An 8,713-nucleotide genomic window follows, 5' to 3' on the forward strand; every position below is an offset into this window, starting at 1 on the left:
GTGACTCTCCTGCACAGTGAGGGCTAAGGATGGCCCAGGTGTTCACATTACTGGTTCAGAACCTCACAGCCCCAGAAGGGCTTCCTGACCACCTGACCCAACACTCCCCGTGCTGCTAGAGTGTTCCCTCCCATGTCTCTCAGCCAGGACCCAGTGATGGCCCAGTAGTAAGTGCTGTCTAGAACACTTACACGTTTACTGTATGATTTCTTCCAAGAAAGCACAATGTCTTGTTCAACTCTGTGACCCAATTACCTTGAACAATGCCAGGCACACAACAGGAGCTCGGTAACGCTGAATGAACACATGCCCTATAGATCCATGGCCCAGAAGAGAGAGTAAGGCTGGAAAGCAGGACAGGAAAAGAGTAGCGCGAGCCAAGGAAACAACTCTAAGGGACACTGACATTTAGGTGACAAGCAGATGAAGATAAGCCAAGAAAGGAAACTGAAAAGAGACATACAGGTGGGGGAGCAAGTTAGGTGTCAAGACAACAATGTATTTTAAGAAAGAAACGATGTACAAAGAGGAAAATGCTATAAAGAAGCCAGTACTGTAAGAATTGAAAAGTATACATTGAATTTAGCTACAAAACAGTAGCTGATAACTCAACAGTTTCAATGAAGTAATATGTTATATTAATCTAATGTCCCAAAGTAGACTTGGCATATTTCACTAATGTGGACTATTTATAGAGTACATGAGAGATGAAAATGTTCCAATACCATCTCCCAACTATACTTAGTATAACTAACAAAGGTTATTCAATAGGCATTTGTAATGGTTTAGATAAGACAAAAATTTTCAGAAGGAAATTATAAGTCTTCAACAATAATGCTGGGTCAACTACAAGTGCTCAGTTCCTGAAATGATAGATGAAATGTATGATGAAGTAATTTTCCTTTGTACCAAGAGGATCGCAAGACCTTCCTAACCTAGTCTGCAAGCAGAACACATTTTCCCGTCATATATTATTTTAAATTCTTGCTGTAGAAGATACTTAAAAATTACTCCTTAAATCTTAACGCTTTTTTGACAAGCCTCCTCTTGCAGACTTGTTTCACAACCTGGTCACCCTAAAATGCAAAAGCCACCACCCATGCCCAGCCAATCTGCAGGATTATCTAAGACTGCTTCCAACAGCATGCATCTGATTTTTTATTTTCATGAAGCTTCAGTTATAGGCCAGACAACACTCTACAAAGTCCCATGATGTAACAGGTGATTCTTAAATGGCAAATTTAATCTCATAAAAAACATACATGAGAAAAATGTCTTTTAAGACCATCTTTGACTGGTGTCAAAGTGTTTCTCAGTATCATTCTGTGGATTCAGCATTCTGTGATTTAAAGAAACAAATCAAGTGGCAACGGTGCAGAATATTGCTCAACAGACCAAATACAGGATTACTCTAACGAAAAACAGGTAAGCACAGGCCAAATGCACTACTGTGCTATGTGCACCTTCCATTAGGGTGCACCCTCTAGCTGAGAAACTAAAGAACAGTAGCAGCAATATAAATGAGAAAGCCCACACACACAAAGTAATAATACACGCAAATATACGTAAAACATATAAAAATACATACACATGTGCAATTTTCTAACGTGGGTACTGAATGAGTAGTAGAGAATCACTGAAAGAAATTCAGAGAAAAAAAGCACGTGACCTGGGAAAACACTGAAGAGAACAGGACATGGGCTTGGCCTTAAAGCTCCGTAAGACCTCAAGTGAATGGAGGGCAAGGACAAAGCACCAATCACAGAGGGGGTGGGTGAAAAAATACGCAGATAGCAACGCATGTCCCTCGTGACTCCCGTGGGAATGATGAGCAGAACAGGTTGGCTGAACCGAGAAATCTACAGGAAGGCTGGCAGGTAAACGCCAAGAAGGCGACTGGAAGCCAGATCACAGACAATGCTAGTATCAAAGGCGCTTGGACTTTACTCTCTAAACAATGAAAAGCTACCAAGCTATGTAGCAACATTTGCAGTAGCTGTTTTGAGAATTACTTGCCAGGGATGGCAGGACAGATAAAATGGGAAAACAAGCAGAAAGAACTAATTAGGCAAGAGGAACTGCTTGCCGACACCTCCGCTAATACAATATTCTAAAACTTTATGACAGACCAACTTTGTACTCAGCTATTCAGAGACAATGTCCATTACTTAATACACTTATGTTCAGGCCTCATAAGCAAACCCACTAACAGAGTTTCCACTGTAGAAAGTCAGCTTGGTGTTCCCAGTAAGACAGTCGATTCCTTCACAACTACCAAAATGCTAAAGATAATTCATTTTGACTTTAAAACTCTTTGGAAATGAATACAGCTGGCCTGAATTTTTCAGCTGCTGAGTGTTTGTATTTCCTTGGGTTGGAAGAAGCAAAATGCATCTAAATGGACCACAGAAATAAATGTAGTACATTTCTGAGGTTTTTATTTTCAACAGAGGAAAATACTTGTCTTACTGTAGATGAATGCATTCCATAGATTTGTCACGTTATGCTGTTTGGATTACAATAAAGTTTTATTTTAAAGTATAATGTCATACAGATCACGAACTAAAAAGCGCAGACTTCATAAGCACAGTAATTCTACAACAAAAACAAAAAAACATGGGCTGTGGGGAGGGGAACAAAGACAAATTTCATCTGAAAGGCCTGTCTCAAATTTTCAAAAATATTCCCAGTCTGAGGCGTCTAACTTTGCAATTCAGTAAACATCAGTCAACTTTTAGAATGAAGATGACCCATCACTTTTTTGAGAATTAACGTATCTGTTCTGCCAAAGACCTAATTGCTAGGGTTTTATAAGTTTACTTTAATTAAAATTACCTTGTTTTGAGAATTTCAAAATGCAAAAATAAAAACTAGAAATTACTCTTGAAAATTAAATGTATAAAAGCAACTTTTCAAAGGGTGGCACCTCAGCTGTCAAACAGCTGGTACAGTTAACAATCTTATGCACATTTTATGCCAACTGATGAGAGCGAGCACATGCGCCAAACTAAAGCACACCTTCCCTTCCTCTATACTTCAGGTGGCAGAAGAGAGGGTGGAGCTGCAGGACATGCCTCACCAAGTTCATGTGCAGTGGAAATTCCTGACACGAGAGAGTCAGACTCATCCGGAAAGGTCTTTCCTTCCACAAGCATACTATTTGTTAACTAATGCAAATAACAGCAAACATATGTTAGATCTTCCTGGGGGCCGGCATTACTCTAACAATTTACCTGTATGATCTCCCTACAAGGTAGGAAATGTTCTCACCCCCATTTTACAGGGTTAATTCTCCATTCTGTAGGTGAAGAAACTGAGGCAGAGTTGCCTGTCACTCCACGGTCAATGCTGTCGCTGTATTTGTGTAGCAGCAGCTCCTGAACGCCCCCTGAAACAGTGTCATAAAACTGCAGTGTGTTTTTTTACATCATTTACCTGGTATTACACAGGTCACCAAAAATAACCTGAAGTAAGGATTGATTTAAATACAAAAACAATAAGACAAGGAAAACCAGACAGGAAACATAACTCTAACAAACTTCAAAAGGCTACATATATTTTGCTATTTGTTTTTAAATTAGATAGAAAGGAAACTGAGTAACCTTACAGCAGTTATGAAACAATAAAGACTGTAAGTGCTGAACAAGAGCTAGGCTATAAATATACTAAAAACAGAACGAAAGGTTCTGAGGACGGTAACAGTAAGGCACCTTCAGAGGAAAAATTGGCAAAGAAGTTCCCCCCCATTTTGTTCTGGCCACCATGGCCAGAAGAATATACCTAAGGAACTAACAGTACAGGTAGAACAAGATCCCTACTGTACAGGACAAGGCCCGACAAGCCAGCCCAATAATCACCGCCCCCGCCCGAGTTCCCATAGAAAGAACAAACCAGTCACGCTCCGCTCCGGCCAAGCATAACCTCATAACTCATTGTAAGACATTGTGTTTAAATCGTTCCTTTTGTGTTGCTAAAGGTTCCCCCTTGTTTCCTGTACCAAAAGCTGACAGCCTGACAGATTGTTGGAAACCCCTTTCCCGCAGTGCCTTTGTGGTTACTGAGCATAAAGTGAGAAGAACTGAGGGTCAGGGCTGCAGTTCGGCTCTCACATGGGTGAGACGCCGCAACTGTAGCCACTGGCCAGCTAATAAAGGCTCCAAAATTCAATCACAAACTCTGGTGGTCGTCTGTCGCGGGTGACCCCAGAACAATTTGTAGTTTTTTATCACAAATTTTGAAAAAATAAATTTTAATTGTCCTAAGAAGCAGTGACTGGTCCTCAACTGGATGAGCACTTGACCTTTCTTAATGCTTTGCTTTCCTTACAAAATTTCCAAGTAATTTACAGTCAAACAATCTAGGGTCAAATGTGAATATGGATTGTAAGAGCAAAAGAATTCGATCAAGAAAGAACATCAAGAAATGGCAAACTCGGGGTTCACTGCGGGGGGCCTGAGAGGTCACCACAGACGCTTCAAGGAGCGGAGAGCGTTTACAACGCGGGAGGGATGGAGTGTGAAAAAATAAAAGAAACTGCGTTTCCTGACCGAGGCGGTATTGTAGGTGCTTCGCGGGGGAGGAAGCGACGCTCCCGAATCCCGCGCTTTCGGGACGAGCTCGCACGAGCCGGGGAGGGACGGAAAGGTCCAAGCGGGGCTCCCGGCCCGGGACGCAACATTCGGACCCTCAGCTGCCGGAACCCCCGCGGAGAGGGCGGAGCTGCGACCGCGAGACGGAGGCGGGGGGACCGGAGACCGGCCCAGAGCGGCCCCGGGGACAAGGGTTCCCAGTCGGGGCTGGCGGGCGGGGTGGACGGCGGGAAGGAGGGGCCACCGGCCCGCGCAGCGAGCGGGGCCCACGGCGTGGGGACACCCGGGCTCCTCGGACGCCGGGCGGAGGGCCGGTCGCGGAAGGTGGGCCGAGCATGCGCAGGGGACCCCACCTGGCGCACCCACGGTCTGATTCCCAAAACAAGCGCGCACCTGGAGCTGCTACACCCTGTCCCTACCTGCGCGCCAAAAGCCCGAGCCCCACCTGGAGTGCGGACTCCCGCGGCGTCCCGCTGACCGCGCCGGCGCGTCCTGGCCTATTGCCGGAAGTCGCTGCGGAAAGCCCCGCCCTCAATCGCGCTGATTGGCCGGCGCCCTCCGCGCGACCTTGTTACCACCCAAGTCTGGAGGCAGACGGCGCGGGCATGCGCAGTAGGCAGCCCTAGCCTTTTTCCCCGTTCCCGGGGCCCGCGCAGAGCGGAGAAACCGGACATGCGCAGTAGGCCCGCGTGGGCGGTATGTGGCGAACGTCCGTGTACCCTGCGTGGGGCAGCAAAGGGGCCCCTGGAGCCTGATGACCGCCCGGACTGCGGTCAGAGGCAGATGCAGGGATTCCCAGCGTAGCTGAGTTTCCAACCCAACCGCTGAAACCCGGAAACCACCAGGACTTCAGCTCAGCTGGGATTGGCTTTCAGACCTCCCGCGCTCCTGGTTGTCTTTCATAGGTAGGTTTGCGGCTCAAGTGCTTTCTATTTACAAGCAATTCAGAATATTGGTCACATCCTTCTAGAAGGTTGCCCTTCATAGCAGGAACTGTCACCTGCATTCACGGCCACAGGGCAGGTTCCCAACCAGAAGATGCTGCCCCCTTGAGACTTCGGTGAGTCTGGAGATACGGTGGTGGTCGCCTGGGAGACGTGCTGCTGCCATCTAGTGGACAGAAGCTGGAGGGGCTGCTGAGCCCTGCGTGCCCAGGACAGCCCCAGACGTCGGCGCCGTCCAGTGGAAACAACCCAATGTTAAATTTTTTGGTGGCTGTAGTCGCAGTAAAAAAAAAAAAAGTGAATTAATGTTCATAATATATTTTACTAAATCCAAAATATAATTATTCCAACATGTGCTCAAAATATAGAAGATGGAATGTTTTCCAGTTTCATACTGTTGGCATCATGAAGCACCAATATCTGGTTAAAAATTTACAAAGAAAAGGAAACGTACCAGAAACACCCTAAATAAAATACTATGAAGGACTTCTACAAGCTGGTCAGGGCAAGTGCAGGCATATAAGGCTGCTTCACATAGAATAATTAAAGCTTTTATTATTATTATTTAGACATTTTGAAATATAACAATGGTCAATATCCTTATAAAAAAGAAAACATCTGGCTACATTAAAGATTTAACCACATAAAACTTTAAATCTTTATGGATCCCAAAAACCGTAAAGAAAATTAGAAGACAAAACAAACAAAACCCTGAATATTTTTGGTCTCCATGGTAGAAATAGTTATTAACATACCAAAAGCTCTTTCTGTAAGTATTCAGTTGCATGAAAAAATTGTAAGGAAAACAAACAATTCACCAAATATGAAATAAAAATTCCAAAGGTGCACATGAAATATTTTAACCTCTCAAACATAAAACAATAGTGAGATTTACTGTCTCTCACACTGGAGAAAGGTTAAGTGGTGGCAGTGCTCCGGGTGGGGAACGAGAAACTGACCCACTCGGCACGGGCACCCTGCGACCTTCAGGTGAGCAGCTGGCATGATCACTGCACAGCCACATAATTCTGCCAGTCTTTCATTCTAGGAATGTACTCTAGGAAATTAATATAATTGCACATACAGCATCTGCCAAAAGGAGTTTACAACCATGGGAGAGATGGAGCAGAAGATCCAGGAGTGTGTCATCTGTTGGATGGAATTTGTTCACAGAGACCCCATTCGATCTCTGCCATGCATGTACCTGTACCACGTGGACTGCATGAGAGCCACCACCTGTACATGTCCCACTGCACGTGGCCAGTGGACACAGTGCAGCCTTAGTCCTAGGAAATGGACTGAGCCAGGATCTCTGGTCTGATTTCAAGTGAATCGCCATCTTTAGAGATTTTGATCTTTTGTCACCGAGCCCAAATAGCCAGGAATTAAGAATTCAGGTCATCACGGTTTCCTTAAAATCCCTGAAGGGACTCGGATGCCAGAGGACAATTTTTGGTATTTTACAAATGTAGGAGAAAAGGAGGTGGTATTTTTATGTGAAACCTTGACCAAGTGCTCAAACACACCACTGTATCGCCCTGGCCAGTGTGGCTCCGTTGGTGGGGTGTTGTCTACTGCACTGAAAGGCTGCCAGTTCCATTCCTGGTCCAGGTACATGCCTGGGTTGCAGGCTTGATCCCCAGTGGTGGGCATGAAGCAGGCAGGCCATCTAGATGTTTCCCTCTCCCTTCCTCGCTCTAAAAATCAATAATCATTAAAAACATCACTGTCTCATTATTCCTGTACCTAGAAATTGTGAAGCGTTACAGCAGCTGTACATTTGTATGGTATGTTGAAAGTTAGGAAAGACAAGCGTTGTCTTTTTTCCTAAATGGAAAATACTTTCTTCTCTCCCACGCAAATAAATGCGTATCTTAAGCTGCTGGCATTTGGGTCAAGGTTTCACTAAAAGGTATGTTTTCTAAAACTGAACTCGAATGAGACCAAATATGTATAAAAGAAAAACATTACTTTCAAAATACCCTTCAAAATGGTCGTCTTTGTTCCCCATCGTTTAAAGAGATGTTTAACTTTTTTCCAATCAAGGAAGCGGTGGTGTGTCCCAGGGGAAGAAAGCCCTGACTAGGCTGAATGCCTGTGTAGTCAGGGTGTGTCCATGGAATTCAGCTGTGATGAGGTTTTCCTTTGTCTCACTTTCCCAAAGCTGGACAGTGCACTTTGGTGGAAGACCAGTGAGCTCCTTCCCTGTGGACTGTGCATCCGAATGTAGCTGGCCGTGCTGTGCCCTGCCATTCGGGGGTCTGATAAGTTCTGCATTAAACTAAAGGTCAGCCAGCTTCACTCTGTTCCCCTTGTACAAGTCTTATCAAGGTTCAGTTTTCTACCAAAACAGTAACTTAATATTTTATTTCCCCATTAATTTCATCTCCCATGTTACGTTATGATGCAGGGATTTTAAGGGGTAACTGTGCACAATGGATGCTGTTGATCCCACCAAACTAAGTCATTGAACTAATCAACTGTTTCATGAAATACATTCTAATGTCACTTGGTTGACAACCCAGTTATATGGAGACAACCAAAGTTAGTCATTAGCAAAAAGTCAGTTTTCTTATACTTAACCATGGGCAATGGGAGCTCCCCACACCCTGCGGCCCCCCTTTTTCCATTTTGGTTGGCATGAGACTGGGGAGACAAGCCCGGGTCAAAGAGGGTGTGGCCAGAGAGGCCTGACCCTGGAATGTGCAAAGGTAGTGTGGAGCTTCCACCCAGTGGTGTAGGGCCTAGTAGGGGTGGGGCTTTAAAAGGTGTGGCTGATATAACAGGCCCATGCCTCCTCTGCCTTACCAAAGGTATTTCTGGGTCTGCCCCTCATTCCTCCAACAACACATATCACCTTAGATTTTTGCCTTTGGATTGCTGCTTATAAGTGGTTTTAGTTCTTCCCCCTAGTAGAGAACTTAGCATCCTTAATCCACAAACTTACCAAGCTTTCAACCATAAATCTCCGTCACTCAGCCCCCTATCTTTTGCCTAAACTCAAGAACTCTCCCACTCAGTGCTGCAATCACTGATGCCCACACGTCCCTAATCTCTGAACCATTCAGATCCTGGGATCTAGTTTCCTATTGATAAGGACCTGGCCCCTCCTATCTCAAGTCGCATCAGGGCCCACAGGCATGACTCCACTGGTGCTCAAGGGGTGATGACTGGTGACCT

This window comes from Miniopterus natalensis, chromosome 2 (assembly GCF_054644295.1).
Source record: "Miniopterus natalensis isolate mMinNat1 chromosome 2, mMinNat1.hap1, whole genome shotgun sequence".
NCBI classification, from domain to species: domain Eukaryota; kingdom Metazoa; phylum Chordata; class Mammalia; order Chiroptera; family Miniopteridae; genus Miniopterus; species Miniopterus natalensis.